The 8,603-nt window shown below is 34.9% G+C and overlaps 1 pseudogene; it reads right to left on the reverse strand.

Moving 5' to 3' along the window:
- Window positions 1-1,096: 1,096 nt before the first annotated feature.
- LOC122445634 lies at window positions 1,097-1,192 on the reverse strand (annotated as a pseudogene).
- Between the last annotated feature and the right edge of the window lie 7,411 nt (window positions 1,193-8,603).

The raw sequence follows: 8,603 nt of genomic DNA on the forward strand, positions 1-8,603 counted from the left end.
GGAAATTGACAAGTTCACCATCATAGTGAGAGATTTTAACATACTTCTCTCAGAAACTGGCAGGTTTAAAGGGGGGGAAAGATATGAATCACACAGTTAACGAATTTATCTGATGGACATAGAACAGAACCAAAATTCACTTTTAATCTCAGTATGGAACAACTTCAAACCTTGACCACTTACTACACCATGGAACAAATTCCATCAAATTTCAAAGAACTAGTATCACACAGACATCCTTCCTCAGCAACAATGAATAATTAGAAGTTAATAACACAAAGTACACAATAGTTTTTAAAAATATGGGGGAAAAAAACCCTGATGTTGGAAATTGAGAAATGTACTTTTAAATAATTCATGATCAAAAGAAAACTGTAATGAAAAATAGAAAATATTAAAAACTGAACAATAATAGAAACACTGAATTTTAAAATGTGTGAAATGCAATTTATAACCTTATGTTTACACTCTAAAGAAAAAGCTTAAAAATATTTTATGAATGATAAGAATTAGAAAGTTAGTAAAATAATAACAGAATACACTTTTAAAAAGGAGGAAATAAGCCTAAAAGCAGAAATTGAATAAAATAGAATCATAAATAAAATTAACGAAGAATTAGTTCTCTTAAAATGACTAATGCAATTGATAAAACTGACAAGATTAAGCAAGAAGAGAAGTTTTTAAAAATTGACAAGAAGACAATTTAGGCGTGAAGGAGACCTTACAACAGATGTTACAGACTCATAAAAGGCAGTAAGAAACCACTTACGCCAGTATGGACTACTTATATCAATAGATTTGAGAACTTAGATGAAGTGGAAAAATTCCTGGCGGGGGGAGGGGACTTATCACTCGGACTCAAATAGAATACCCAAATAGTCTTAGAGAAACTAAATTAGAGAAATTCAATCCTAATTTAGAAACTGTCTTTAAAGAAAACCTGAAGCCCAGACATTTTACTTAGAAGGTTTACAAAACATCTGAGGGGCAAGTACTGCCAATCTAATATATACTATTCTAGAATATAAGTAGAGCAGTAACACTCAGTAATTTTTTATGAGATTAATGCAATTTCTTTCTTTTTTTTTTTTTTTTTTAAAATATGGAACGCTTCACGAATTTGCGTGTCATCCTTGCGCAGGGGCCATGCTAATCTTCTCTGTATCGAGATTAATGCAATTTCAACATCAAAGCTTTCACAGACAATAGGATCAGGAAAATCACTAGTCTGATTTTATATATGAATCTAAGTGCAAAAACCTTAAAATAAAATATTATCCAAAAAAATTCTGGAAAAAAATAGGTCATGATAAGTTGGGTTTATCCCAGAAATGTTTTGATTGATTTAACATCAGAAAAATCAATGATCAGAACTTCCCTGGAGGCCCAGTGGCTAAAACCCCATGCTCCCATTGGAGGAGGGCCCAGATTCAATCCCTGGTCAGGGAACTAGAACCCACATGCTGCAAGGAAGACCTGGGGTAGTCAAATAAATAAATCTTTAGAAAAGAATGGATCAGGCAATAAATGTTTCTGAAACATGGAGCAATAAATGTTATTTTAAAAAAAGAAAAGAAAGTCAGTGATCATATTTCACTGCATTAATAGATCTTTAATACCCAACTAGGGAGTCTGAGGGACAACTATTCAGATTCAGCAATACCACAAGCCTCCACTGGTACCAAATCCTCAGATTTAGCTCAGGAACCAAAGCTTAATGAGACACTGTTAGATTTTCTTCCATGGGAGTCTTTGCAGCCATCCGGCAGCAGTTCACATCAGTTATCCCTGAGCTGTTTGTTCTCTCTGCCTCCTTAAATGATGTCTTAGATGCGAGGAGACAAGATTCATGCCGGATGGATGCTAACATGCCGCTGAAGGTCCTGTCTCCACAGAAGCCAGTATTTCTTGGAACAACTCCATAGGCCAAGCTCCTAGACGCCTCATAGATGGCACACCTGGTTACAAGAGTTACACACTCAGGAAAGCCCAAAGCTCTGGCTCCCGCTCAGGTATTATAGTTCATTTATATTGGATTGGATTCCTCTCAATCCAATGCAATTTACCGATCAGGAAGCAACACAGTTGACACACTGTACTATCAGATTACTAGGTAAACCAAGCTAGAGCTAAGCAAAGATCATCTCTTAATGGGGAAAGGTCCTGTTAAGCCCTATTCACAATAGATTAAAGTGGGAAGAAGCACTTGATATAATTCAACATTGACTCATGACAAAAATAAATTCTGAGCAAACTATAAACAGAAGGGAATTTCCTTAAGCTGAGAAGAACACCTGCAGCGAATCTTATATTTATAGGTGAAATATTGAAAATATTTCCTGTAAGAGCAGTGATAAAGCAAGAATGCTTGAAATCACCATTTCTATGAAAAATTGTACTGAAGAGTCTGGTCAGTGTAGTAAGGCAAGAAAAAGAAATGATATTGGAAAGGAAGAAACAAGACTATTATAATGCAAAGATGATATGATTATCCAAATAGAAAACCTGAAGCAATGATTAAAATTGTTTCACAAGTTTGTCCCTGGCCCTAACCCAAAACAAACTATAAATATTTTATCTTTTATAATTAAGCACCTCGAATCAAGCACCTGAGGGATATTATTCACACACTAACAGTCTTTTTTTAATGCAGAACCTGTGGTGGTGTACATAGATGTGGAGAATTAGGGATTCAGATGAAGAAGCTCTGGGACATTCATGGAAGTTTTTCTGAGGGATTTTAAAGTTATTTAAAAGTCTGACTTTGTTTTTGCAGTTTGCTTCTTCCTCTTAAAAACAATGTCAACAATTAGGTTTTTTATAAAAAGGCTAAAATTTAAATGGTATAGAAGATTTTATTTGCAAAGCAGAAACACAGATGTAGTGAACAAACGTATGGACACCACGGAGGGAAAATGGAGGCAGAATGAATCAAGAAATTGGGATTGACATATATACACTATTGATACTGTGTATAAAATAGACAACTGATGTGAATCTACTGTATAGCACAGGGGACTCTACTCAGTGCTCTGTGGTGCCCTAAATGGGAAGGGTATTTTAAAAAAGGGACTGTGTTTATATGTATAGCTGATTCACTTTGCTGTCCAGTAGAAACACAACATTTTAAAGCAGCTACACTCCAATAAAAATTAAACAAAAGAAAAAAATTAAAAGGCTAAAATTTAATTAGATGTAAATTTGAAACTGTAGTTTTTGCTTAAAGGATGTCCCTGTGGCATTCTAATACCAAGATTAGGTTAAATTTAAACAGTGAGTTTTAAAGTATAGAAATAGTAATATATTGAGAAAAATTACAAGCTTAGTGTATGACTTTATACAGCTGATAAATTTATCTCATGAGCAAGAAATTGATATTAATAATAACATAATACAATGAAGAGCCTCCTGGATGAGAAGGAGAAAGACTTGGATTCTTCTTCACATTGTAGCATTGGAGAACCTTAGCTTCCTCATCTCTGAAATGACAAAGTTTAATTGGATTCTTTCTGAGATCCTGTACAGGTCCAAATCCTTGAATAACCAAATTGATCAGGATATAAAGTGGCACAGAAATAAAACTAATCACTTTCTCCCTTCTAAACACATGGTCCCTCCACGGCCTGGCTTGTTTATTTTCTAAAATTGACTTGTGCTTTTTCATTTATACTTACTACCACACTGTTCATCCTTTCCCTCTTCTTCTTGCTCATCTTCCTCTCTGCTTTTGACCTCGGTCATAAACTTAAGTCTTTCACAAACTAGTCATTTAGAGAAGTAGGGACTGGACATCTTAAGTTCTAGTCTCTGACCAAGATGAAACTGCAGTGAGAAGTTCATTCCAAAAAAAAAAAAAAAAGGCAAAGTTTGGGGATGTATCTTTCCCAACACAAAGAAATTGAGTTCAAGATCTCAAGTCAGTCATTATACAACCTGGACAAATAACTTAAAATGTCAGTTTTCTATGAATTAAGACGTTTGAAGTAGATGATCTAAGTTATCATCCAATCCAATTTGATGGAATTGGACAGCTAGAGCCTGCAATTCTTAGAAGCCTGTCTAAATGACTGGATATCAATCATTTCCAAGATATTTACACAAATAGGTAATGGGTACATTTCATTCAATGAATTTTAACATCGGCAGCAACTGAGAAGATGGAGACAAAGAGAACTGCCCCCTCTTATGCTTAGCTTAGTTTTATACCTTAAAAAAGAAAAAACCTTCTGCTTTAAAATAATCTGTATAGTAAATATGGTGATTGCTTGCTATTTCCACTGAAATATAAAATGGGGGAAATGAGTTTTAAAATGTGGAGCTGAATTATCTCCCAGAATTAATTTAATTTCTGAATGAGTTAATGAGGTGGCTAGTACACTTTCTGTCTCAAAACACTTTTCAAATTGCACCGGATAGTTTTATCTCCCAGTAAGAATAATTTTGTCTATAACTGAAAGGAATGATCAAATAGTCTTTCTAATGGAGAGAGACAGAGAGAAATGTCTGGATTGCTGGTAGCAGGATGAAGAAACCTGTCATTATCTGGCTGAAAAAGTTCTCTTTTGAAACATACATTTACCTTCTACCCAAATATGCTGCTTTGCTTCTTGCACTATTGTTATTTAATTTACATCAGAAATCATGCTTCTTAAAGATGACTTTAAAAAATAAGCATGCAGCTAATATAAAAATTTTCCTACTCTTCGGTTGCATGTCTGAATATGTATTTCAAACTGAAGGCAGGATGAGCAGGAAAAAAAAAAGTGTGAAATGATCAAATGAAGAACACTGTCATTGGCACTTCCTCAGTATATCTTCAAGAAACACAACATATTTATCAAGAGAGCAGCCAGAAAGCTAATGAATTTACTTACAAATGAGAAATTCAGAGCAACATGGGTAAACATATGGCTGATTCATGTTGATGTTTGGTAGAAACCAACATAATACTATAAAGCAATTATCCTTCAATTAAAAATTTAAAAAAAATTCAGAGGAGCCATTACCCCAGGTACTATTAATATTTTCTTAGTGTAATTTTGAATAACTTCACTCCCCAGAGCCTATAACCTCAGCCTATTTGTTATTTTATAACTGTAGTTTCTGAAGAAAACAAAATTTTCAATAACAATGCAATTCCAATTAAAATCATCACAAGCTTTTTTGGCAGAAATTGATGGGTAGATTTCAAAATTTATATGAAATAGCAAAAAATCTAGAATTACTAACATAAATTTCAAAAAATACAAAATTCTTCACCTTGGCATTTACCACTGTACTTTACCTGTGTTGGGTTAGTGATGGGTTACCCATTTTGAATATTCAAGCAGTTTTCAGAACTTCCCTGTTAGTCCGGGGGAGGACCGTGCCTTCACTGCAAGGGGCGCAGGTTCAATTCCTGGTAGGGAAACTATTAAGATCCCCTGTGCCAAGTGGTGAGGCCAAAAAAATTCCATTGTTTCCTTCTGGAGTGGTAATAAGTCACAAAATTCTACTGTTTCTTTGGGGGCGCTGCACCACACAGCATGGAACCGGAGCACCACGTGGTGGACGTGCAGAGTCTTAACCAATGGACTGCCAGCAAGTCCCTCCACTATTATTTTCTTGGTTCTTTATTTTGGTATGTTGTAATATTATGTATTTTTGTCAGGTTTACTAAAGCATAATTCCTGCTTTGAAAATGCATAGTTTATTAGAGACAGCTAGTGTCTTTTTAAAATTATTTTTTATTTCTAATTTCATAATCCAGAACTAAATTTTTCACAGAAGCTGAAGTGTTGAGCCACGCAAAAGTAGCTGGGTGTCAGTCTCCCTGTCCTAATTAAAATACAATGCAGTATCGCTTATTTCATTCAGTAGCATTTTTTCTAAAACATTAACAATCAGATTTGCTTACCAGATCTTTGAAGTAGGAGATATGTTTGCCTAAAGATAGATGCCCTTTTCAATCATCCCAGACATTCAGTGGCATTAATAAGTCTTAAAGTAGTTATATCCTCTTCTCGTGTTGGATAAAATATGTGAAGTTTTTCTTGCTATTTCAATAATGGATGGTACTGCTAATTCCCAACATTTCTTACATTATTTTTTATATCGTACAGTTTTCATTGATTATATGGATATGTTTGTTCATCTAATAAATCAGTGAACTGTTAAAAAAAAAATAAAATGTGTAGTTTAATGAGTTTTGCAATCAGTCTTCTCCTCCCACCAGATCCTGGTAACTCATGATATAGTTTTGTCTTTTCTAAGATGTCGTACTCATGGAACCTCAGCCTATAGCCTTTTGTGACAAGCTTCTTCACTTGCCATAGTACTTCTAAGATTCATCTGTGTTACTGCATATATCAGCACTTTGTTCCTGTGTCAACCTGGGCAGGCTGAATTATGTTTCCCAGAATTCTCTCCACTGTATGCTAAGAAGGAGGTTGGGCCCCAAGACACACTCCAGTGTGAAATCTGAAGGGCAGAAGTGGAGCAGCAGGCATTTGGGATTTTTTTTCCAGGCCCTTTCATAGTTGACACATGTTGAAACTTATCTCCTGGATCAACTGGTGAGGCGCAGCAGCCAGGACTATTAACTGTTCCACTTTTCTTTGGATTGTCCTTCAGTTTCTCTCATTCCTGGGCCAAGGGTGTTCAGCAACGTGCCAAGAGGTAACTTCTCCCACAGGACACCCACATCACCAAGGCTGGAGACAGTGACAAGTAACAGGTCTCAGTCCATCCTCATGGGTTCTAGCTTGTCTGTGGTTCTTCCACTTTGACATCTGTCTTCCTCTCCCAACAGCCTACCCGATGAACTTCAAGCTCCAGAATTAGATACAAAAAACAGTGCTGGAGACTACTTATCCAATCCAGTAATTGTGTAATGTCAAATCCCTATAGATAAATCACTTACACATACAGGTGTGCCTGCAAATATCTTGGTACTTCTGCTTCTCTGACTGAACTCTGGCTCATACAATGCCTTTTTATTGCTGAGAAGATATCCATTGTGTGGATGTATGATTTACTTATCCATTAACCAGTTTAAGGGCATTTGGTTGTTTTCAATTTGGGATCTTGGATAAAGTTGCCATAAATACTCATATACAGGGTGTTTGTGTAGACATATCATTTCAAAATATCGTATTTACAAATATAAGAAGAAATAGCTACAAGAGTTAAATGTGACTGCCACCACAGGGCGGAAGGGATATATAAGGGTCTGATGTTACACTTTGAATTTTAGAACTTTGTTGCCATAATTAATAAAAAAAAAATCAGGGAACTGTGCACTTTAAAAGAGTGAATTTTATGATATGTGAATTATATCTCAAAGTATGCAATAATACAATGAACAGACTCTGCCGATTTATAATCTAGTGTCAAGTTTTATTTACCTTTTTTCTCACAATATGCTGTCATTCAAAATATACCTCATAAGTAACTCATGCATACAGTAGGCACTCTATAAATATTTTGATTTAATAATTAGATATTTTTTAGAATGACTAAAAACCCTGATGTAAAATCCCAATTGGGAAGTGCATAATCCCATCATAGACAAAATATATAACTTTACAATAAACATTTTTATAAGAATTTGCCCCAAAGAGGGAACACTTACAATTTAGAAATTAAAAAATAAAAAGTAAAAAGCAAGATGAAACACAATACTATTTCAACAATGATCCCTGGATTGGTGGTGCTTACAGACCAAGGGCTACCTGCACCCTGTGGCCTTAAGACCATCAGACATTCAGTTAAGAAGATAATTGTGTACATAATAACCTCTTAACTGGAAATGCTGCAAGAATACGTAAGCAGTACCCTATGAAAAATGTTATCTATATCCCTTATAAGAACACAGAAAAAGATTTAAATATATATTTTATTCTCCTATTTAAAAAGTCAATGCTTTTTATTCTAAGCATCAAGAATGAGCAACAAATAAGCATGAAGTCACTTTTATACAAGCTATGCTAAATCCTGTGGAATTCTTTGGGAGACAAGATCAAGAACCTTAGCTCAAAAATATGATAAATCCTTACATTAAAAGGTCTTTCAATGTTTACAAAAACAAAACAGGCTGTGACCAAACATGCTAAAGAATTATCTTTTAAGTCCTTATTTTGGGTTAGCTTTATAACTAGGAACATTCACTCCAACTTGAAAAAAAATTACATCACTACCATGATAATAAAAAAAATAAAAGCCAATAAATACCTAATTTTACAGAAACAGTTGTGCAAACTTATAAACATAATACTCCATAGCTTTAAAATGAAAGTCTACTAACTATATTTTTCAAAAGCTACATAATTCTGTAAAAATTTAAATATGTGGACTAACCCTATCAATAAATGAAAAAATATATATAAAATACTATTAAGTGAAAAAAGAAAAATTAAAGATATAAAGTGATTACAACCAAGGCGAGGGTGGGATGTTTCGAGAGAACAGCATGTATATTATCTATAGTGAAACAGATCACCAGCCCAGGTGGGATGCATGAGACAAGTGCTCGGGCCTGGTGCACTGGGAAGACCCAGAGGAATCGGGTGGAGAGGGAGGTGGGAGGGGGGATCGGGATGGGGAATACATGTAACTCCATGGCC

Source organism: Cervus canadensis, chromosome 7 (genome assembly GCF_019320065.1).
Source record: "Cervus canadensis isolate Bull #8, Minnesota chromosome 7, ASM1932006v1, whole genome shotgun sequence".
NCBI lineage: Eukaryota > Metazoa > Chordata > Mammalia > Artiodactyla > Cervidae > Cervus > Cervus canadensis.